Source organism: Oryctolagus cuniculus, chromosome 16 (assembly GCF_051225735.1).
Source record: "Oryctolagus cuniculus isolate XC-2025 breed Fujian yellow rabbit chromosome 16, ASM5122573v1, whole genome shotgun sequence".
NCBI classification, from domain to species: domain Eukaryota; kingdom Metazoa; phylum Chordata; class Mammalia; order Lagomorpha; family Leporidae; genus Oryctolagus; species Oryctolagus cuniculus.
The window spans coordinates 10,391,236-10,415,002 of NC_142882.1; the positions used below are offsets into that span (position 1 = coordinate 10,391,236).

Here is a 23,767-nt window from a genome sequence, read left to right on the forward strand (position 1 = left end):
CATTGCAAAAAAAATGCTTCTTCACATGGGTAAGGTGTGGATCATGGCTGAAATGTGGGGCATTTTTGTGGATGAGGCTGTCCCTACACTGATGTATGTCATTCTGAGCACAGATAAGATCACATTTTACATGCCCAGTGCTTTAAGGACAGTGATTCCCCATTCACAGTATGAAAGAAAAAAAATGCACCACTACAGGCTGTGGATGCTTTGCATTTCCAACTGAGAAGGCATGAACTTTGGATGTAGCATCAGGAAGAAAGTAGACAGTGGATTTCCCTCATCTTCTCCCCATGCCACTGGGGGAGCACAACCCCCTCTCTCAGCAACCACTGTTATGTGTTCACACTGAGACTAATGACAATCTTTACTGCATTGATCTCTTCCAACTTTGGGGTTCATGTGTCACCACAGTATAACCTGAGTTACCTTAGAAATGCAATCAATCCAGCCCAGAATCTTCCAAAGCTACTGTGTTCTGTGTTTTGCAGTGATATGTCCTGACTGTTGCTTGTTTGAAATCGTCCCTTCATTGAGAATATCTGAGATGCTAATGCAGACCATGGGAAGCATCAGAAGTAGCTCATGTAATTGGATTTCTAACACCTAGATTGGAAACTTCTATTGAGTTCCTGGCTCTTGGTTTCTTCCCAGGACCAGGTGGGCTTCTGCTATTGAGGTGTGCTTTTAGTGAGAAAAAAGCAAATAGGAGCTCTCTCTCTTTCTGTCCCTGTTTCTCTGCCTCTCAAACAGAACAGTCAGAGGTTGTTGTCGCGTCCCTCGACCAGCAAGGAAGACACAACCCGAACTCTTCTTCAAGCAGTTTATTCAGGAACCTTGAACAAGCTTCTTCTTCTGCCTCCTTCCCTCTCCCATCCCTCTTATAGCCATCAGCACACCAATCAAAAGCAGCCAAGTGGCAAGGATTGATAGGTACAGCAAAGCAGAAGCCAGAAGGGAGCTCAGCCATCTCCTTATTAGGAGTTGTTTCTCGCCAGTCCTTCCGGGAGAAAGGAGCCGGCGCCATCTTTAGGGCACGGTGCAATGGCTCCCCACAGTTCCCCCTTTTTGTTTTAGAACCAGGCATCTAAGGATTACAGGAGAAGGTAGGGTCTGTCCCCCACTGCCAGGCATCCACCTGGAACAGCATCCTTTTCGCGGGGGTGGGATCTGGGATGCCAACCCACATGCAGACAGACTTGCCTTCCAGAGAACGTAATGGCTTGTTCTCTCTGCAGTGCTTTGCCTCGCACCCTGCACCCATGCCTAGCATTCAAGGAAGGCCAGCCATGCTTGCGGTGATTGTCCAGCCTCAAGGGCATAAAAGGCTTGAGCTATCATGGCCAATTCCCGCCGATGAGCTGTCCTCATCCTGCACAAACACCACAGGCAAAATAACACAACAAGTAACAGCAACCCCGTCAAAGCTCCAAGTCCCGCCCACTCCTTCAGGTTGGAGACGGCTATGCAGATCCAGGATGACAATCCAGATGCAAAGGAGACATCCACACATGTGGAGTTGATGGTGACCACGGCAAGGCACAGTTGCTTCAAGGTGTAGTCAAATTCTGCGGACCAATTCTGCAAGAGCATCTGAGACAACTGTTTAGAGTAATTTGCTGCCTGAGTCATGTTATCATACTGAACAGAGGTCACACACAACCCTGAAAATTTCCACTCACATCCTAGCTGAGCAAGCTGCCAGAGAGTATCCACCTGCTCCTGTACCAAATCCACACGCTGATTAACAATCATCAAGCCTCCCTTTATTTGTGAATTTAAGGATGTCTGAGTATCCAAAGCAGCAGCCACGGAGGCCGTTAAATTATTCAGGGTATTAGCAGTTTGAACTGTCCCTGTGAGCACTATAGCAGCTGTTGTAGCGCCCACAGCTGCAATGGAAATGGCGGTTATAACAGCTGCAGTAACGATCCCAATCAGCAATGTTATAATGAAGATAGAGGGGCTGCTTTGTGACATTGTCTGTTTGCCGCACCAGTCGCTCAGGTAACCATCGAGAATATAGAAACATGTCCACGTCCCCATATTAAAACAGGGTCAGGTCCATACCATTGAGCAGTTAGAGGGTCTTTCCACTTCACATAGACTTGTTGTCTTTTGGTTTCAGGATGCCAGTGAAGATCAGCTGCAGTTTTCCCTTGATTATCCAGTATTAGAAAATTTAAAATTAAAAGAGCATGTGATAGCCATTTTTGTGGGGAATATGCCATGGTCCCGTATTCCCCCTTTTTTATTTTTTGTAAATAGTTTTTTAATGTGGCATGTGCTCGTTCCACAATACCTTGTCCCTGGGGATTATAAGGAATCCCGGTGATGAGAGATGTGGAAGTTAGTACAGAAGTGCTTAAAAGAGTTGGAAGAATACGCTGGGCCATTATTAGTTTTTATCTGTATAGGGGTTCCTAGAACAGCAAAGGCCTGAAGGCAATGAGAGATGTTTGGCAGCCTCGCCGCATTGCGGGGTGGCAAAAACAAAACCTGAACATGTATCTAAAGAAACATGTATGTATTTTAGTTTACCAAATTCAGAAAAATGAGTAACATCCATCTGCCAAAGCTGATTAGGCATAAAACCTCTAGGATTTACACCATAATAAGGGACCGGGAGAAATGTGACACAGGAAGGGCAGGATTTTACAATTTGCCTTGCCTGTTCCCGGGTGATTCCGTATCTTAATTGTAAGGTTTGGACATTGAGGTGATGCAAATCATGACCATGGGATGCTTCTTAGACTTTGTCAGTCCCTCTTTAAAGGATCTGGCTTCTGAGCCAGAGACTGGAGCAGCTAGAAAGAAACACGCTTATAGCTGAAGTTTAGCATCATTTCACATCTTGGCACCACTTTTAATCTAAACAGCCCGATTGGTTATTATCTCTGCAAGATGAGAGATATATCTTTTGACATCTCCAGGGGCCCTCTGGAGATACCAAAATTCCAGAGAATTTAGAACTTTGATTTTCAGAAAGTCTGTTAAAGGTGCCAAGAGAACTTAGAGTATCTGGTCAAAATAGAATTCCTTAACATTTAGTCAGGGTGATTTTAACACTTTTAGACCAGATCTGATCATAATAATATTTAACATAACTTTTTAATACTTAATATTTTTATCAATCATAACTTAACAGACAGTAGTGTTAAAAAGAGATGTTACAGTTTTTGCAACAACAGATTTTAAGATTTACAATTGAGACCATTTCCAGATAATTACTAACATTAGTAAACATTTAAAAAAATCCCATTGTTATAACAGAAGATCAGACTTCAACTTTAGGTTAGTGTAATTTTGGCATTAACATTTAACTTATAGAAAACTCTGTAAACAATGTTTTAAAATCGTAAACTTTTTACAACTTTTCATGACTTGCTCACACCTTCTGAAACTTTATACCTGTAGTTACTTTTACAGTCTTGAATTATCATGTATGGACAACCTATGAGAATACATGCTGGCAAACTTAAAAGTCTCTCTTATCAAATTTAAGATGTTAGAAGTACACATAATATGTTTTCCATATTTTACTTAGCACCGATGCCTGGATAACTTAAAACACTGAGCTATTAATGAATACCACACCATTATCTGAATTAAAAGTCAAAATTACATTTCCATGCTTTTAAGTAACATAAGGATAACACCACTTGGGCAGCAACAGTCACTAGTGCATATTTACAACTTTAAAAAGATCTTCATCCTTAAGAGAAACAAGTTTAAAGCATATCAAAGACATGTAAATGTAAAACTGAGCAAGTAAACCAAAGGGCGTTTGCATTAACCCAATTTTCTGAACCAATCTGTATTGGCTTACTTGAGTTAACAACAGAAAGGCTTGTATACACAGAATTTACTCTCATTTTTATAAGACTACTCTACCTGAAAAGCAAAAACATGAATACAACATAGATTTGACATCATTTACTACATTTTAATATACTTTGTATAATTTGAATTGACTCAAACAGCTGTTACTTTAACAAATTTAGAGTCCCATCCTTTGAGAGTTCCAGGGATCCGACTGGAAGCCCCAAAGTTGAAAGACTCAGTTTAGAATTTAAACTATCAGAGAGTCAAACCATTTTAGTCAAAAATTAGTACGTTTAACCAAGGCTGTGGACTAGATCTAATCAGAGTTAGGTAATCACTCAAACATTAAAGATATAACGTAAACAGCTTCATGGTGCAGTTTTTCCAATCAAGACTCATACTGGCAATAGAAAAATGCGAAACCTTCAAGACACATGAAAACTCTCATTAGATAAGTTAGCTACAGCAGCACAGAAAAGAATTGATTATCAGCGTATGAGCCCATTGCTTAAGTTTTTATTAACTGTAAAGAGAAAAACCCATCAAGTTGGAAAGGGTTATCGAATTAAGACTTTTCTCTAGGTCAAGATACCTGTGGAATTTTTCCTCTCTCTTTCTCCTGGCCTGTCACGTCCCCCTTTTCATTTTAAAAGATATTCTTTCAGTGTGTGGTGTGCTCGCTCAATTATGCCCTGGCCCTAAGGATTGTACGGCAATCCATGGACAAGTTGAACCTCCATTTTTTGGCAAAAGGTGGTAAAGGTTTGAGATGTATAGGCCGGGCCATTATCAGTTTTTAGCACCTGGGGTCTCCCCCAGGCGGCCCATGCATCCAGACAATGAGCAATCACCTCACGCTAGGGATGCAATTGGGCTAGAAGGTTTAATCGGTCCTGCGGTTTCCAATATCTTTAATGCGTTCACCACATATAAGGAATCTGACAACAAGTTAAAGGCAAAAGAGCACTGCTTAAGGACTTCAATAACTATTTTTAATTCCACAACTTGAGGTGAGCCTGGCTGAAACTGATGAAATACCGGGTCATTACCCTCTACCATATAAACCCCACAGCCTGTTTTTGACCCATCCGTAAATATATTTGGAGCACCTGGTAATGGCTCAGCGGCTGTAATTTTTGGAAATCCTCATTTGCCAATTCAATTCCCGTACTTGCTTTATACCAGACTCTTTGTTATCGCCACACTCTTCAGACTCACTGCTGCTTTCTGAGCTACTTTCTGCACTAGTACTACTTACTAAGGAGGGGCTGCACAACTCGGAAAGATCGGGGTACAGTTTTTTCCTAGTTCTTTTCTGACTCTCCTTCAAAGTTTTCCCTTTTTCACTGGCAGCTCTCTCGGAGCGCTCTTCCTGAAGCTCCTCCAAGGCAGCTTGACCGCTCAGAATAGTTTCACTACACCGCTCATCCTCAAGGCATGCTCGCACTAACTTCCATATTGGTCTCACTCCCCTTTCGAGATTACCCTGTTTGAATGCAAAATCCAAATCCCTGCCTAGTTTGTCCCATGAAGGGATAGTAAGGCTTCCCGAAACCCCATACCAGGGTGCAAAGGTATCGCAGTTACGTAAAAACCTATGCAATGTACTAGGCTTAAGTTTCAAACCATTTTCTCAAAGCAGCGCATTCAGTGCCAGAAAAATTGGATGGGACTGTGAATTACCCATCGTCAAAAATTGTACTCTTTCCCTGGCCATGGGTCAGAGCTCCTTCTGCTTTTGTTGCAGAACTTCCTCTGCTTTAATCGCAAAGCTATCCTCCCGCTATTGTCGCAGGACTGCCCGCTCTTATCGCGGATCCCCACCTTATTTTCCTGGGGGACTTACCAGCACTGCCCTGACTGCAGGAAGTTCTGAGTTCACGTTTGAGATGGTTCCCCGTACGGGCCACCAGTTGTCGCGTCCCTTGACCAGCAAGGAAGACACAACCCGAACTCTTCTTCCAGCAGTTTATTCAGGAACCTTGAACAAGCTTCTTCTTCTGCCTCCTTCCCTCTCCCATCCCTCTTATAGCCATCAGCACACCAATCAAAAGCAGCCAAGTGGCAAGGATTGATAGGTACAGCAATGCAGAAGCCAGAAGGGAGCTCAGCCATCTCCTTATTAGGAGTTGTTTGTTTCTTGCCAGTCTTTCCGGGAGAAAGGAGCCGGCGCCATCTTTAGGGCGCGGTGCAATGGCTCCCCACAGGTTGTAATGAGAATGTTTTCTGGGTGCGCTTTGACAAAATCTGCTTTTGTGGAAGAGATTGTGGCAGGCTTGGGCTTGGGCAGGTGAGTGTGTGAATTCCAGTGTAATTGTAACTGAGCCTTAAATGCTCTTTGGGGAATCTTCAGGACTAGCATGGCCCTCAGCTTCATCTGAAGTGGAAACCAGATGTCCAGGTATTCACATCTACACATCTAACCACCTTTGGTCCCTGGATGCCTTCTAAGAGAGCCTTGTCTTAGGACAGAATATTTCTGCATGCTATAAATATCTTATGTGTCAAAGAGCTGTGATTAGTCAAAAGTCAATATTCACAGAAGATGGCAAATGGATATATTATCCTCAGACAGCAATCAGAGTGGGCTCCCTCAGGTTGCACTGCTTCACACCTTCATTAGTTCTTCCACTTTTTAATATTCTCAGAATCCAGCTGACTCCCTGGGACACATTGTACACCATGGTAGGATACCCATACTTGTCTTCTACATTTGCCTTTCATCAGATGTGAGAGAATGGTATTGGTGGAGACTCACACATTGCTCTTCAGAATTAGGATTCCATTTACCTGTGGGGTTTTAGAGGTCCAATAAGTACCATCTATGCAGAAAATGCAGACATGGTTCCAGCAATAACAAGTGCTTTGTATTGTGTATGGCAATTATAGTTAGAGGGAGTAAATGCTTTTTGAAGAGAAAATGCAAAACATTCCTAAGGGCCAATTGGTCCATGACAAAGGCATTGCAGCTTTGGAATTCCATGGATAGGTTGAGGAGTTATTGTGGGTCCTTATTGATCACCTGGATGGCAAAGTAAGAGGCCAACATATATGGGTGGTTCTTCCCTGACCACCTAAATGAAGCAGCAGATTTAGAGAGAAGGGTGAGATCCTATTTTTCAGTGTAGTTTCACAGCTAAACCTAAAGGAAGCCAAGGCTGGATTCAGGGTGCCACTCAATGATATTCCGGGGTCGCTGGAGGGTTGTGGAATGTCCTTTTTTACATTCTTGGAAGCAAACTGTGTCCATGCACAACCTCATCTTCATGTGCCCTTTGGGAAAGCTTTGGTAAATTCCAATGTGGGAGCTCATTTCTGCTTAAGAAGAGAAACCAATCTGCATCTATGTTTTCTGTAGGTTCTGGAATAGTTTGAATAGAACTTTGTTTGCCACTTGTTCAAATATGTGAGAATATTATCATCTGTGACCATATTCACCAGTGTGATTTCCCGAGACTTTTTGATAAGTTTCTACTTTTACATATCAACTCTTGTCAAAGCAGGTTTATTAAGTTAGATTTTCAGTGAAACAAAGGCATCCAATTCAGGACTTCTTATATTAGAGATTTCAGAAGGTTCACTTTGTCTTCATTTATTAATTTCCTGTGTATTGAATTTATCTTGTCTTTTCACATTTTACAATTTAGCAATCTGTATTTTCCCACATTTCCTGCCTGAAAATATGAGTTCTTGTAATTTAAGATGGATTTATGCTACTGTGAATAATAAAACAGTTGTTCTATTTTTTCACTATGATATTCTTTGCCCCACTTTCCTTGGAATTCTGGACTTTATCTTATTTCCTACACTTCATTCATAATTTGAATGCCAAGAAAATTGTCACATTGTAGTTATAAGGGAAGAAATATATTTATCCAATCATTTCTTCAGTTCATATACACTGATTTTTTGTTTGCAATGTTGAATTAATAAAGTGCCATTTCTATTTTGTTCCTTCTTATAATATATTCATAGTTTCACGATGGCAGTGTTTCATTTTTAGTGTAAAGGTACTTTTCTATTTTGACACACTGTGTTGTATATATTATCCTTCCACATGAATTTAAAATTTTCTTCTGTGGTCTGAAAATGAAATTTTAAGGAAGAATCAAAATGAAACGCAGAAACTAGTAGAACAGGAAAGTGTGATAGTGAAGAGAAATCAAAATGAAATGAAGAGCTCAATAGATCAAATGACAAACACATTAGAAAGCATTAAAAACAGAATGGCTGAAGCAGAAGAGAGAATATCGGACTTAGAAGATAGAGCACAGGAAAACATACAGTCAAACCAAAGAAAAGAAGAGGAAATTAGAAATCTAAAAAATACTGTAGGTAATCTACAGGATACTATTAAAAAAAAAAAACAATATTTGAGTTCTAGGAGTTCCTGAAGGCATGGAAAGAGAGAAAGGATTAGAAGGCCTTTTTAGTGAGATACTAGCAGAGAACTTTCCAGGTTTGGAGAAGGACAGAGACATCCTAGTACAGGAAGCTCATAGAACCCCCAATAAATATGACCAAAAGAGATCCTCACCACGACACGTGGTAATTAAACTTACCACAGTGAAATATAAAGAAAAGATCCTAAAATGTGCAAGAGAGAAATGTCAGATTACTCTCAGAGGATCTCCAATCAGACTCACAGCAGACTTCTCATCAGAAACACTACAGGCTAGGAGGGAATGGCGAGACATAGCACAGGTGCTAAGAGAGAAAAATTGCCAGCCCAGAATATTATATCCTGCCAAGCTCTCATTTGTGAATGAAGGTGAAATAAAGACCTTTCATAGCAAACAGAAATTAAAAGACTCTGTGGCCACTCGTCCAGCCCTGCAAAAGATACTTAAAGATGTGCTACACTCAGAAACACAGAAACACGGCCATCAATATGAAAGAAGGGAAAGGAAGAACACCTACCAGTAAAAGAGCATGGGAAGCTCAAAGCATATACTAGAAAATATCTACGGGAAAATGGCAGGGCAAAGTCACTATGTATCAATAGTCACATTAAACATTAATGTCTGAATTCTTCAGTTAAAAGACACCAATTGGCTGATTGGCTCAAAGAACACAACCCATCTATTTGTTGCCTACAAGAAACACATCTCTCTAACAAAGATGCATGCAGACTGAAAGTGAAAGCTTGGAAAAAGATATTCCATGCCAACAGAAACCAAAAAAAAGCAGGTGTAGCCATATTAATATCAGACAAAATAAACTTTAATACAAAAACTGTTAAGAGAGACAAAGAGGGACACTATATAATGATTAAGGGATCAATTCAATAGGAAGATGTAACTATTATTAATGTATATGCACCTAATTACAGGGCACCAGTCCATTTAAATGATATGTTAAGGGACTTGAAGGGAGATTTAGATTCCAATACAATAGTACTGGGGGACTTCAATACTCCACTCTCAGAAATAGACAGATCATCCGGGCAGAAGATCAACAAGGAAACAGCAGATTTAATTGACACTATAGCCCAAATGGATCTAACAGATATCTATAGAACTTTCAATCCTACATTTAAAGCCTTCACATTCTTCTCAGCAGTGCATGGAACCTTCTCTAGGATTGATCACATACTAGGCCATAAAGCAAGTCTCAGCAAATTTAAAAGAATTAGAATCATACCATGCAGCTTCTCAGACCACAGCAGAATGAAGCTGGAAATTAGCAACTCAGGAAACCCCAGAAAGTATGCAAACACATGGAGACTGAACAACATGCTCCTGAATCAACACTGGGTCATTCAAGAAATCAAACGAGAAAACAAAAACTTTCTGGAAGTAAATGAAGACAACAACACAACATATCAAAACTTATGGGATACAGCAAAAGCAGTATTGAGAGGCAAATTTATAGCACTAGGTGCCTATATCAAGAAATTGGAAAGGCACCAAATAAATCAGCTTTCAGCGCATCTCAAGGACCTAGAAAAACTGCAGCAAACCAAACCCAAATGTAGTAGGAGAAGAGAAATAATTAAAACCAGAGAAGAAATTAACAGGATTGAATCCAAAAAAAAAAAAAAAAACACTACAAAAAATCAGCCAAGCGAGAAGCTGGTTTTTGGAAAAAATAAACAAAATTGACACCCCATTGGCCCAACTAACTAAAAAAAAGAAGAGAAAAGACCAAATCAAGAAAATCAGAGATGAAAAAGGAAACGTAACAACAGACACCACAGAAATAAAAAGAATCATCAGAAATTTCTACAAGGACTTGTATGCCAGCAAAGAGGAAAACCTATCAGAAATGGATAGATTCCAGGACACACGCAATCTACCTAAATTGAACCATGAAGACAAAGAAAACGTAAATAGACCCATAACTGAAACAGAAATTGAAACAGTAATAAAGGCCCTCCCAACAAAGAAAAGCCCAGGACCATATGGATTCACTGCTGAATTCTACCAGACATTTAAAGAAGAACTAATCCCATTTCTTCTCAAACTATTCAGAACAATCAAAAAAGATGGAATCCTCCCAAATTCTTTCTATGAAGCCAGCATCAACTTAATCCCTAAGCCAGAGAAAGATGCAGCACTGAAAGAAAATTACAGACCAATATCCCTGATGAACACAGACGCAAAAATCCTCAATAAAATTCTCGCCAATAGAATACAACAACACATCAGGAAAATCATCCACCCAGAACAAGTGGGATTCATCCCTGGTATGCAGGGATGGTTTAACATTCGCAAATCAATCAATGTGATTCACCACATTAACAGACTGCAAGAGAAAAACCATATGATTATCTCAATTGATGCAGAGAAAGCATTTGATAAAATTCAACACCCTTTCATGATGAAAACTCTAAGCAAACTGGGTTTGGAAGGAACATTCCTCAATATAATCAAAGGAATTTACAAAAAAACCCACGGCCAGCATCCTATTGAATGGGGAAAAGTTGGAAGCATTTCCACTGAAATCTGGCACCAGGCAGGGATGCCCACTCCCACCACTGCTATTTAACATAGTTCTGGAAGTTTTAGCCAGAGCCATCAGACAAGAAAAAGAAATCAAAGGAATACAAATTGAGAAGGAAGAAGTCAAACTATCCCTCTTTGCAGATGAGATGATTCTTTACTTAGAGGATCCAAAGAACTCTACTACGAGACTATTGGAACTCATAGAGGAGTTTGGCAAAGTGGCAGGATATAAGATCAATGCACAAAAATCAACAGCCTTTGTATACACAGGCAATGCCATGGCTGAGAAAGAACTGCTAAGATCAATCCCATTCACAATAGCTACAAAAACATTCAATTACCTTGGAATAAACTTAACTAAGGACGTTAAAGATCTCTACAATGAGAATTACAAAATCTTTAGGAAAGACATATAAGAGGATACCAAAAAATGGAAAAATCTTCCATGCTCATGGATTGGAAGAATCAACATCATCAAAATGTCCATTCTCCCAAAAGTAATTTATATATTCAATGCAATCCCAATTAAGATACCAAAGACATTCTTCTCAGATCTAGAAAAAACGATGCTGAAATTCATATGGAGGCACAAGGGACCTCGAATAGCTAAAGCAATCTTGTACAACAAAAACAAAACCGGAGGCATCTCAGTACCAGATTTCAGGACATACTACAGGGCAGTTGTAATCAAGACAGCATGGTACTGGTACAGAAACAGATGGATAGACAAATGGAACAGAATTGAAACACCAGAAATCAACCCAAACATCTACAGCCAATTTATATTTGATCAAGGATCTAAAACCAATTCCTGGAGCAAGGACAGTCTATTCAATAAATGGTGCTGGGAAAATTGGATTTCCACGTGCAGAAGCATGAAGCAAGACCCCTACCTTACACCTTACACAAAAATCCACTCAACATGGATTAAAGACCTAAATCTACGACCTGACACCATCAAGTTACTAGAGAACATTGGAGAAACCCTTCAAGATATTGGCACAGGCAAAGAATTTCTGGAAAATACCTGGGAGGCACAGGCAGTCAAAGCCAAAATCAACTATTGGGATTGCATCAAATTGAGAAGTTTCTGTACTGCAAAAGAAACAGTCAGGAGAGTGAAGAGACAACCGGCAGAATGGGAAAAAATATTTGCAAACTATGCAAGAGATAAAGGGTTAATAACCAGAATCTACAAAGAGATCAAGAAACTCCTCAAAAACAAAACAAACAACCCACTTAAGAGATGGGCCAAGGACCTCAATAGACATTTTTCAAAAGAGCAAATCCAAATGGCCAAAAGGACATGAAAAAATGTTCAAGATCACTAGCAATCAGGGAAATGCAAATCTAAACCACAATGAGGTTTCACCTCACCCCGGTTAGAATGGCTCACATGCAGAAATCTACCAACAACAGATGCTGGCGAGGATGTGGGGAAAAAGGGACACTAACCCACTGTTGGTGGGAATGCAAACTGGTCAAGCCACTATGCAAGTCAGTCTGGAGATTCTTCAGAAACCTGAAGATAACCCTAACATTCGACCCAGCAATCCCACTCCTTGGAATTTACCCAAAGGAGTTTAAATTGGCAAACAAAATAGCGGTCTGCACCCTAATGTTTATCGCAGCACAATTCACAATAGCCAAGACCTGGAACCAACCTAAATGCCCATCAACGGTAGACTCAATAAAGAAATTATGGGATATGTATTCTTTAGAATACTATACTGCTGTAAGAAACAACAAAATCCAGTCATTTGCAACAAAATGGAGGAATCTGGAACACATCATGCTGAGTGAAATAAGCCAGTCCCAAAGGGACAAATACCATATGTTCTCCGTGATTGGTGACAACTGACTGAACACCAAAAAGCAAACCTCCTGAATGAAATGGACACTATGAGAAATGGTGACTTGATCAGCATAGCCCTGACTGTTAATGAACAACTTAATACATTATCCCTCTTAGTAGTTTTTTGTCTGTTCTACTTAATATGACTGGTTTAATTCTGTAATTATCACACAGTTATTCTTAAGTGTTGAAAATTAAGTGAAATGTGATCCCTGTTAAACATAAGAGTGGGCATAAGAGAGGGAAGAGATGTACAATTTGGGACATGCTCAAGCTGACTTGCCCCCAAATGGTAGAGTTAGAAACATACCAGGGGATTCCAATTCAATCCCATCAAGGTGGCATGTACCAATGCCATCTCACTAGTTCAAGTGATCAATTTCAGTTCACAATTGATCATAATGAAAGGACTAAGAGTCAAAGGGAGCACATAAACAAGTCTAGTACCTGCTAACACTAACCGACAGAATAAATAAGTGGAGAGTGTTCCAACATGGGAAGCGAGATACTCAGCAGACTCATAGAATGGCAGATGTCCTAAATAGCACTCTGCCCTCAGAATCAGCCCTAAAGGCATTCGGATCTGGCTGAAAAGCCCATGAGAGTATTTCAGGCATGGAAAGCCAAGACACTGTGGAAAAAAGATCTCTGTGAGTGAGATCCAGTGGAAAGAACAGGTCTTCAAAGAAGGAGGTACCTTTCTCTGAAGGGAGGAGAGAACCACCACTTCGACTATGACCTTGTCTAAACAAGATAAGAGTCGGAGAACTCAGAGGGCTTCCATAGCCTTGGATACTCATGACTGGAGCATAGGGAGATTACTGATGCCATAGACAGGAGTCTCAATTTGTAAAGTCAACAACAGGAGTCACTGTGCACTTACTCCTCATGTAGGATCTCTGTCCTTAATGTGCTGTACATTGAGATTTAATGCTATAACGAGTACTCAAAAAATATATTTCACTTTGTGTTTCTATGGGGGTGCAAACTGTTGAAATCTTTACTTAATGTATACTAAACTGATCTTCTGTAAAAAAAAAGAAATTATCAATTCCCAACTTGACTCTCACTGGGATTAAACATGACAATAGGTCTGATCTGATTTCATCATCATTTAAAAAAATCATTTATTATTTTTCACTTTATGTTTCTGTGTGGGAGCAAACTGTTGAAATCCTTACTTAATGAGTACTAAGCTGATCTTCTGTATATTAAGATAATCTAAAATGAATCTTGATTTGAATGGAAGGGGAGAGGGAGTGGGAAAGGGAAGGGTTGTAGGTGGGAGGGACGGTATGGGGGGGAAGCCATTGTAATCCGTAAGTCGTACTTTGGAAATTTATATTCATTAAATAAAAGTTAAAAAAAAGATATGAAAATATTGGGCAGTTAAAGAAGCTCATCCCAAAGGGTGACAAAGTGAATTAGAGGTTCTTGTCTTCTGATAAGAAATGTCAGACATAAGATGGAACAGTGATAAGTAAGGCAGCAACATTGAATGAAGTAGTGCATGCATCACAGTAGCTAGGCACCTCTCCAGACAGATCTGAACATTTGCAGTAGTGGTCCTAGGTCCCAGCAGTCTTATCTTTGCCAAGATCCCCAAAGTTGGATCAGGGGATGTGCTTATAGGGTGGGCACAGAAATCTTGATGCCTATCCTCTGCCTCTGAAAGGCTGGGGAGCAAACGGAAAATTCCATGGAAGGCACAACAAGGCTGAGAACCTCTGCTTTCATTCATCTGCCTTTCTGCCACACATTTTTCAGAATTGCCAATAGGGACAAAACACACAGGCACAAACATGCAGTCACATGCAGTCACAATGATACTTAACACATACACACAACCTTGAGCTTACCAAGATGCTGACACTGTGTTTTCTGGCTTGAACATAAGAGTCTGGTTGTGTCTCTATCTGTAGACTTTCGGTGTAGACATTTATCCTCAGATAAGTTTGGTAGCTGCTGACCAACATATCAAGGGAAGTGTGCAGGGGGTGGAGTTTCAAGCAGAGAAAAAGCAGAGATGATGACATGTCAAGATCTCCCCAGCATATAGTCAGAGACCTGAGTCTCAACTGAAATGGGGAGAATGTGGAGTAGATGCTGTCTTCAGGGTCAGCCCTCGTCAGGGAGAACTGGTCTCTGTGTAGGGCACAGCCAATCCCAGGATTGCTGTTTTTTCAGCCTACAGAATGCCCATGAGAGTCTGGTGATCCAGATAAGGACACAGCTAGAAGCCAAAGGGAGAAATTTCTAAGTCAGTCACAGTGCTGAGACCTTGCCTTTGTGTCGCTGTGATCACAGCAGGTCAGACCTTTGTGTCCTTTTATTGCTTTATCCCTCTCCATAGGCCTATTACATAAAATGACATTGTCATTTATAGGTTGATGGTCTGCTGTGTTTCAGCTTAAACAGCGATTTCTTTTACTTTATATGAAAACGTTTCTAGACTGCTTTGTGGTTTTTGAGAGGAAGAGAGAGAAGCATAGAAAGAGAGATAGTTGAGAGACCAACCTTTTGCTGCTTCACCTCTCAGTGCACATAGTGGCTGAGCCTGGATTGAGGCAAGAGCCAGGAGGTAAGAAAAAAATAACTGACAGGGACCCAATAGCTCTGAGTCATTACCACTCACTCGGTGCATTTCTTTTCTCGAGAATCTGGGGTCAGGAATCACAGCCAAATTGCAAACCCAATTATTGTCATGTGGGACAGGGTCATAATAATTACTATATAAATGACTAACCAACAATGGTTTATAATTTGCTTACTTCACAATGTTGAAAGGTGCTTCACTTTGGATTTTGTTTACAAAGTTATAATATGAAGAAATGCCTGAGAATAATAATTTAGGATCTCCTAGAACTGCTCTGGTTCTTTAAAGCTTTTAAAGAAATTGAGTTGGGGATACAGAGCATCTTTGGGATACTAGTAATACTATGTTCTGAATTTGGGTGTTGATTATGAGTGTGATGCAATGATGAAAACTCATTTATCTGTAGACTTATGTGAATCTCTTAGTATGTATACTGTTTTTAAATACTTTCAACATGTTCCATAGCATAAATTGTTTTTTAAAATGTTCAATAGCAGATAACAAATCCTCCACACTCAGATAACTATTATAGATGTATATATGCCCAGTGAAGAATGAAAGAGCCCACTTTCCATCATACCTGATCATGCCAGTCTCAGCATGAAAACATGGTCACGTGTTACTGCAATAAAAATACCTGAGGATGTTAACAGGTGTTCAGTGAGTGTCCTGTTCTGGGAGATGTTTACCTGCCATGGAAGAATCCTAGGGTGAGCTGCATCTCCTGGAGATCCCTTTTCTATTTGCTCTGAAAGCATCTTATGGAGGGCATGGGCCACTGCATACACAGCATTGTAGATGAAATAGCTGGAGTCAGATATGATCAGCATGTCAATGCGTCCTGGGAAAAAATCAAAAGAAGCAATTGGTGGGCAGACTCCAGTTGTTCCACAAAGTGACCCAGGAGGTAAGCAGTGAAAAGCATGAAGCCATAGTTGACTGAGGAAGAAATCTTCTGGGTAGTGGGAAGGGTCCACTGTCTTGACAACATGTTTGAGGCCAGGGATTTCTCTCTTGTGGTGTGAAAATGAGAAGCCTCCATGGAAAGAAGTCAATATGTGTTGTGTCTCATGCACAACAATATCCCACTTAGCAGCCATGATCCACTGTTGCAGTTGATTTCTGAGAGGAGGAGCGTGGTGGGGGCAAGAGGTGAGGAGTCACCACACAGACCCTGGGAGTTGGGTGAAAGCAGGCTTGAGGCAAGCAGCCTGGAAACTCATTTATTTCAGTTGGAATATATGTAGAATCTCTGTGAATTAGTTTGCTTCTTTCTACTAAATTTGCTTCTTTCCTCCTTGTATTAGCTTTGTTACTACCATTCTCTAACTGCTGATAGAAACCTGCACATTTGATAGACACTGGATGATGACTTGTGTGAGGAACATAATATTTTATGCATGCATGTGAAATGAGAATTGAACGCATATTTAAAATTTCACACATCATCTCTTCTCACCTCCTTCTGTTTCAAATTCTTCTCATGGAACCATACCTCCTTGAATTCAGTAGGCCATTTTATCATCTTTGCATTGATAACCAAGCCTTGGTAATGTGCACGCTTGGCAGGGAAACTCTCCAATTTTATCCAACAACTCAAGACCTAGAGGAAAATCCACACACTATGGACATTGTGGTGTGCAATACGGTGCCTTGATCATAAGAGGAATCTCCTTCCCCAGCACTGTTTTTTTTAACCTTTATTTAATGAATATAGATTTCCAAAGTACAGCTTATGGATTACATTGGCTCCCCCCACGAATGACTTCCCTCCTACCCACAACCCTCCCCTTTCCCACTGTCTCTCCCCTTCCATTCTTATCTAGTTTCATTTTCAATTTTCTTTATATACAGAAGATCAGTTTAGTATACATTAAGTAAAGATTTCAACAGTTTGCACCCACATAGAAACACAAAGTGAAAAATACTGTTTGAGTACTCGTTACAGCACTATATCTCAATATACAGCACATTAAGGACAGAGATCCTACATGAGGAGTAAGTGCACAGTGACTCCTGTTGTTGACTTTACAAATTGACACTCCTGTTTATGGCATCAGTGATGTCTCTAATGCTCCAGTCATGAGTTTCCAAGGCTATGGAAGCCTTTTGAGTTCATCGACTCTTATCTTATTTAGACAAGGTCATAGTCAAAGTGGAAGTTCTCTCCTCTCTTCAGAGAAAGGTACCTCCTTCTTTGGAGACCTGTTCGTTCCACTGGGATCTCACTCACAGAGATCTTTCATTTAGGTCCTTTTTTTTGCCAGAGTGTTTGGGCTTTCCATGCCTGAAATACTCTCATGGGCTTTTCAGCCGAATCCGAATGCCTTTAGGGCTGATTCTGAGGCCAGAGCCCAGCACTGTTTGTAAATGGGCTTTTCCTTAGAAGATGCTGAAGCTGTAGGACAGGGATATTTGGAAAGAGAGTGAGAGCACTCAAATGAGAGGCAGGAAGTGCATGTGTACTCATCTGTCCTTATTATTTTTCCTTGACCTCCCTATCCTCAATGTTTCTTTTTGGTAGAAATTAGTTATTGTTTGTTTGTTTTTTGGTGGCCACCATGTAATAGGTTCAGATGGTGAGAAATGCTTGTCCATGAACCCTTCCAACAAGTTGGGAATTGACTTAACACAATCAAGATAGGTGTATGATGTAGTTCAAAGTTGGCTAGGGTATGGGCTATTTGCAAACATCCTAAAGATTTCGTTGCATCTTTATGGAAACTAAACCTATTTTTTCAGTAACATAAGCAAATCATGGATGGATAAGTCACTATGATTTTTGGGTAGGTCACACATAGAGTGGTAGGTTTATTTTAAAATTCTATTTACATTCAATAATTCAAGCTCAATTTTGGTTCAGCAAATACAAATCGATCCATAGATTTTTCAGAATGCACAATTTCTGTTTAAAGACACCTTGTGTTATCTTGTAGGCCCAAACTTAAAAAAATGTGTACATTCTATAAATTTAAACCTATGTATACATACTACTTATGTTATGTTACATCTCTAATATACGAAGATGTCATTTTCTTTTGATATCATAAGGATTACTGCATGACCAAAAACAAAACTTCCAAATCTCCGCATGATATTACAACTATTCATAGTGTGAGCTAATCCTTATCTTCAGGGCTTATGATGCCTAATATAGGGTATATTAGGTATACATCTTTGGGACCCTTAGACAAATTCATTGTAAATTACTCCAAATGATGGACTGTAAATAAAAGCACAGACTACTTCAAGTAATGTAACTACAAGAAAAAAATAATTAGATGTGAAATAAACTCTTGGCTATTTTTTTTATATATAGCTATTTGTCTTTTTCCTAGACTTTAATCTCTTCGACTAATTTAACCTATATATCCCTTGAGTTACTAAATATATTCTACATATAATAAATGGGCCATCTTTTGCTTCTATCCCAGACCAAGTGTCCTAAGCAATCCCATTTTTATTTCCAAATCTCAAGTTCTCTGTTGGGAGAGGCTCAGTTTTGCTTGAGTGGTCATGGCCTCCTGGACTCAAGTGGGAGAAATTTTCCTCACCCATGGAAATGATGGGGGAGCTGTTGATTCAATCATCAGGATTCTGTAATATTTTTGAGCGGGTTTCTGGAATGTCCTTGGGTATTTTTTGATGTGAATTCTCATACTTCAGAAAGGCATGTGGATGCAAATTCCTACTTTATTGTTTTTAAAGAAGCCATTTATTTCAGGAATACAAACTTCATGAATTTCATCAGTACAACTTTAGGAATATAGTGATTCTTCTCACCATACCTGCTCTCCCACCCACACGCCCAGACTCCCTCCTCCTTTTCCCACTCCCAGTCCCATTCTCCACTAATATTCACTTCCAATTAACTTTAACACAGAAGACCAACTCTGTAGTAAGTAAAGAGTTCAACAATTTGCATGAAAAAAAAAAAACTGTTCCTCAACAGTCGAGACAAGGGATGTTCAAATCTTCTACTTAATTCACTAAAATGAAATAAAACTTTGAGAACAGGTTTCGCAGTTAGATCTCATTGAGGACAACTCATTGAGGACAGATGCCCTGCATGAGAAGTTAGTGCACAGTGACTCTTGTGGTTAATTCAACAATTAACACTCTTGTGTATGACGCCAGTCATTAACTGAGGCTCCTGACAAGAGCTGCCTAAGCTATGGAACTTTTTTAAAATGTTTTTTTATTTATTTTATTTGAAAGGCAGAGTTACAAAGAGGAGAGGCAGAGAGAAATAGGTCTTCCATCCACTGGTTCACACCCCAGATGGCTGCAATGGCCAGAGATGTGCCCATCCAAAGCCAGGAGTCAGGATCTTCTTCCAGGTCTCAAATGCAAGTGCAGGGGCTCAAAGACTTGGGCCAACTCCCACTGCTTTCCCAGGTCATGCAGAGAGCTGTATAGGAAATGGAGAAGCAGGGACTTGAAATTGCACCCATATGTGAGGCCAACACTGCTGGCAGTGGCTTTACGTACTACACCACAGAGTCGGCCCTTACGGAAGACTTTTGAATCCACAAACATCATCAGGATTTAGACAAGACAATAAACAAAGTAGAAGTTCTCTCCTCCCTTCAGAGAATAGTACCTCCTTTCTTGAAGACACCTTCTTTCCACTGGGGTTTCACCCACCGATGTCCTTCATGTAGGACACATTTTTGCAGTAGTGTCTTCACTTTCCATGCCTGAAATGCACATGTGGGCATTGTAGCCAGAACAGAATGCCTTGAGGGTTGTTTCTGAATTAAGAGTGCTACTTAAAGTGATTATCATTCTATGAGTCTGCTGTGTGGACTGCTTCCCATGTTGGAACAGTCTCTCCTTTTAAATCTATTATTATGATTATTATTATCATTACTAGACACTTAATCCTATTTCTATGAGCACTTTAACACTTAATCCTATCCATATGATTATTTTCATACTTAAGATTTTTTTTTACCACCCAACCTAAGGGGATTTGGTGCCCATGAATGTCTACTTCTTTGATGGTGATGATGATACTATGATGTATGCGATGTCCAAAGTTGTCAACATACATACATGAAACGTACTAAATTTGTATTACTATACATCAGGAAAGCTTGAAAAAGCCATTTTCCCCTCATGCTTAAAAATTTGGTCTCTTGTGTGTGAATGTTTCTGTCTTCTGACATTTCAGGGAACAAGGTGTGATCAAACATGAGAACTTTTTAAAAAAAGATTTATTTATTGATTTGAAAGTCAGAGCTCAAGACATATATATATATATAGAGAGAGAGAGATTGAGAGAGAGAGAGATCTTGCATCCATGGGTTCACTCCCCTAATGGTCTCTACAATAAGCAGCTGGGCCAGACTGATTCAAGGAGTCAGGAGTTTCTTCTGGGTCCCCTATGTGGGTGGCAGTGGCCCAAGCACTTGAGTCAGCTATCACTTTTCTTCCCAGGTTTATCAGCAGGGAGCTGGGTTAGAAATGAAGCAGTTGGGACTCGAACTGACTCCCATATGGGAAACCAGTGTCTGAGGTAGCAGCTTTACCTGCTTGGCCACCAAGCTGGTCCTGTGATGAAATTTTTAAACAGAATGTTCAAAACTGTGACATTTTGAAGCTCATGACCCTGATGTTGGAATTAGCCAACTACATATTCGTTAAAAAGATTTTGTTCTTCAGTAGATTGATATAGAAGAATTGTAAACAATGGTATCAATCAAAATAACAGAGGTGAAACTTGTCCAAAATTTCAAATGTACCAAATGCTACTGATTTGTTTACCTGAAAATACTTCAGAGGCTGACCCTGTGGCACAGTAGGTTAATTCTCTACCTGTAGTGCGCCAGCATCCAATATGGGCACTGGTTGGTGTTCCAGTTGCTCCTCTTCCAATCCAGCTATCTGAGAAGCCTGGGAAAGTAGTAAAAGATGGCTCAAGCACTTGGGCCCCTACACCAATGTGGGAGACCCAGAAGAAGCTCCTGGCTCCTGATTCAGATTGGCATAGCTCCAGCCACTGCGACCATTTGGGGAAAGAACCAGTGGATACAAGACCTTTCTCTCTGTCTCTCCCTCTCACTCTCTGTAACTCCACCTCTCAAAAAATGAATAAAAAATTTTAAAAGTGAAAATCATTCACATGGACATCAGAGGAAGAGAATGTCTTTGGAGCAGGGGCCATCATTTCCTTTAATGTTAAGTAATGGAAGAAGAAAAATGAGTAAGGCAATAATCCCTCAATAGATTACCGATGAAGATGGTGATGTAAAAATGAAAAAAAAAACTGTAAAGAGAAACTTAAACACTTTCTCAAGGGAAACTTATCATGTCCCCCACAAAAAGAGGCACAGTCCACACTTCCTTTCTATCAGAGTTTAATAAAGTACAGTTGGGGATTACTGGATCCATAAAGAGGGCCGAACTGGCATTACACACAAAGACCAACATGGAAAGCTCTTTCTTGGGGGCTCCCCCACCCCCACAGAGCCTGCACCACATGGCTGCCCCTTCTCTCCAGCTTCCCCATGTTCAGTATCCCCTCCCCACCTTCTCTTTCTCTCTGATGATCTTGTCTGCCTGCAGGGCCTCAGCCAGTCTCCTCCTCAGCTCCTTCACTTTCCTTGTCTGCCTTTTGATGTCCTCAGGAGTTACCTGCCAGCTGGAGAGAGGCCAGGAGACACCCAGATCTGCTGGTGGAATCACCACTACCACCTTGGAGGATGGCTCAGGGGTAGGCTTGGGCCTGGACTGCAGACCCCCAGCACCAACCGGACCTGGGGATCTGCTTGGGATTGCTGGTGCTGTCATCTTCCAGGAGTTTGCAAATTCCAAAGTGGGTAAAGGCTCTCCCTCGTTGCTGCTGGCGCAGAGCCCCTGCAGTCGCCTGAGTGCACAGACCTGCTGGGGCTTCTCCAGGTACCCCTCTGTCAGCAAGTGTTGAACCACATTGCCCGGGTGGGCAGAGACTCGAGTGATCAGACTCTTGAAGATGCAGCTGGTCAGTCTGACTGGCTGTGCAGAGCCTGCTCCGGGTCTCGGCTTGGCCTTCAACACACACGCTACTTGCTTCCTTTGCAAGGTCTCAGGAATAATCATTCTTCTCAGTCTCCCCTTGGAAAACAAAATCAAACTTGAGCAGAGTGGAAGACACAGACTTCCAGCTATGGAAGGGGTCCCAGGTGCCTCCACCTCCCCTTCTCCTGGTGGAAGCTGCCTCGCACTGTGCACCATTGTCATCCAAAAGGTTTGAGGCCAAGTGCATTGGAACCACAGGCGGTTTGAGGGGATGAGAACAAAAAGCTGTGTGTTTTAGGGTTTGTTTTTATTTGATAGCAGAGTGCCAGAGAGAGAAGGAGAGAGGGAGAGGATGGAAGATCATCTTTCACTAGCTCTTACTATTGTTCTATGTAACTCTTCCTTTGAAATAAATTAAGAAATATTTCAGAACAATCTGGTCTATGATCCCAAGAAAGTTCACATAATTAAGGGTAGATGACATTGATTGTCACTCAAAACCAGGGAGTGAAGCCCCATGTTTGAAGTTGTGGCCATGGTTGGAGTGAACCAGCACGTGGAGGGCTTCTCCCCCTCTCTTTCTCTCCCAATCTCTGCCTGTAACCCAGCCTTCCAAATAAATAACTAAATCTTTAGAAAAATCCTGTCAGTTACTGAGAGAAATTTAAGTAAAGAAAGAAGTACACCAGTGGACACTGGGTGGTCACAATAATTCTCAACTCACCAGGGAGGGCTGGCTTGGAGATGAGAATGACGCAGGTTCTCCCATGGTCACAAGTTTTGCCTGGCTGCCCTCAGAGTAGGATGCATACAGCCTGTGGATTCTTGGAAAATGCTGGATCTTTGCCTTCTGGCTGGTCCTTATAGAGGAAGACAATAGATAAGCAAAACAGTGGGAAATCCACAGCTACCGGGAAAAATGCAATTAATTCCCCCAGTCACAATCCCATCAGTGGATAAGCCACAGACCAAGGAAAAAAATATATGGAAAACATATTTATATGTAAAAATCTAGAAAGTTTCCATACACAGAAACTTGCATATGACATTGGTTTTAATAGGCTACAGGAGAAATTGTGCTGCTGTTGTGGCCCAGGGGAATAAGCCAGCCTGGAATCAGTCACATACCTTAGAGGCACAGGTTGGAGTCCTGGCTCCAGTGCTTCCAATCCTGCTCCCTGATGAGTATGGAAAAGGAGTAGAAAGCACCAGCGGATGCAAGATGGCTCTTTGGGTCTCCCTATCCCACTGCCACTTTGCCTTTCTAAATAAATAAGGAAGGAAGGAAACCAGTAGTAAATAGGAAAAAAGGATGATTTCAAAAATCAAATCCTGTGGCTGGGGCTGTGGCATAGCAGGTAAAACCACTACCTGCAGTATCAGAATCCCATAGGGTCACTGGTTTTAGTCCTGGCTGCTCCACTTTTGACCCAGCACTTTGCTATGGCCTGTGAAGGCAATAGAGGATGGCCCAAGTCCTTGGGCCCTTGTACCCATGTGGGAGACCCAGTCGAAGTTCTTGGCTACTGGCTTCGGATCTGC

The 23,767-nt window shown here is 40.9% G+C and overlaps 1 pseudogene; it reads left to right on the forward strand.

Annotated features, from left to right (window-relative positions):
• Nucleotides 1–23,767, forward strand: part of LOC149121466 (vomeronasal type-2 receptor 116-like) — a 67,078-nt pseudogene that overhangs the window by 14,425 nt on the left and 28,886 nt on the right.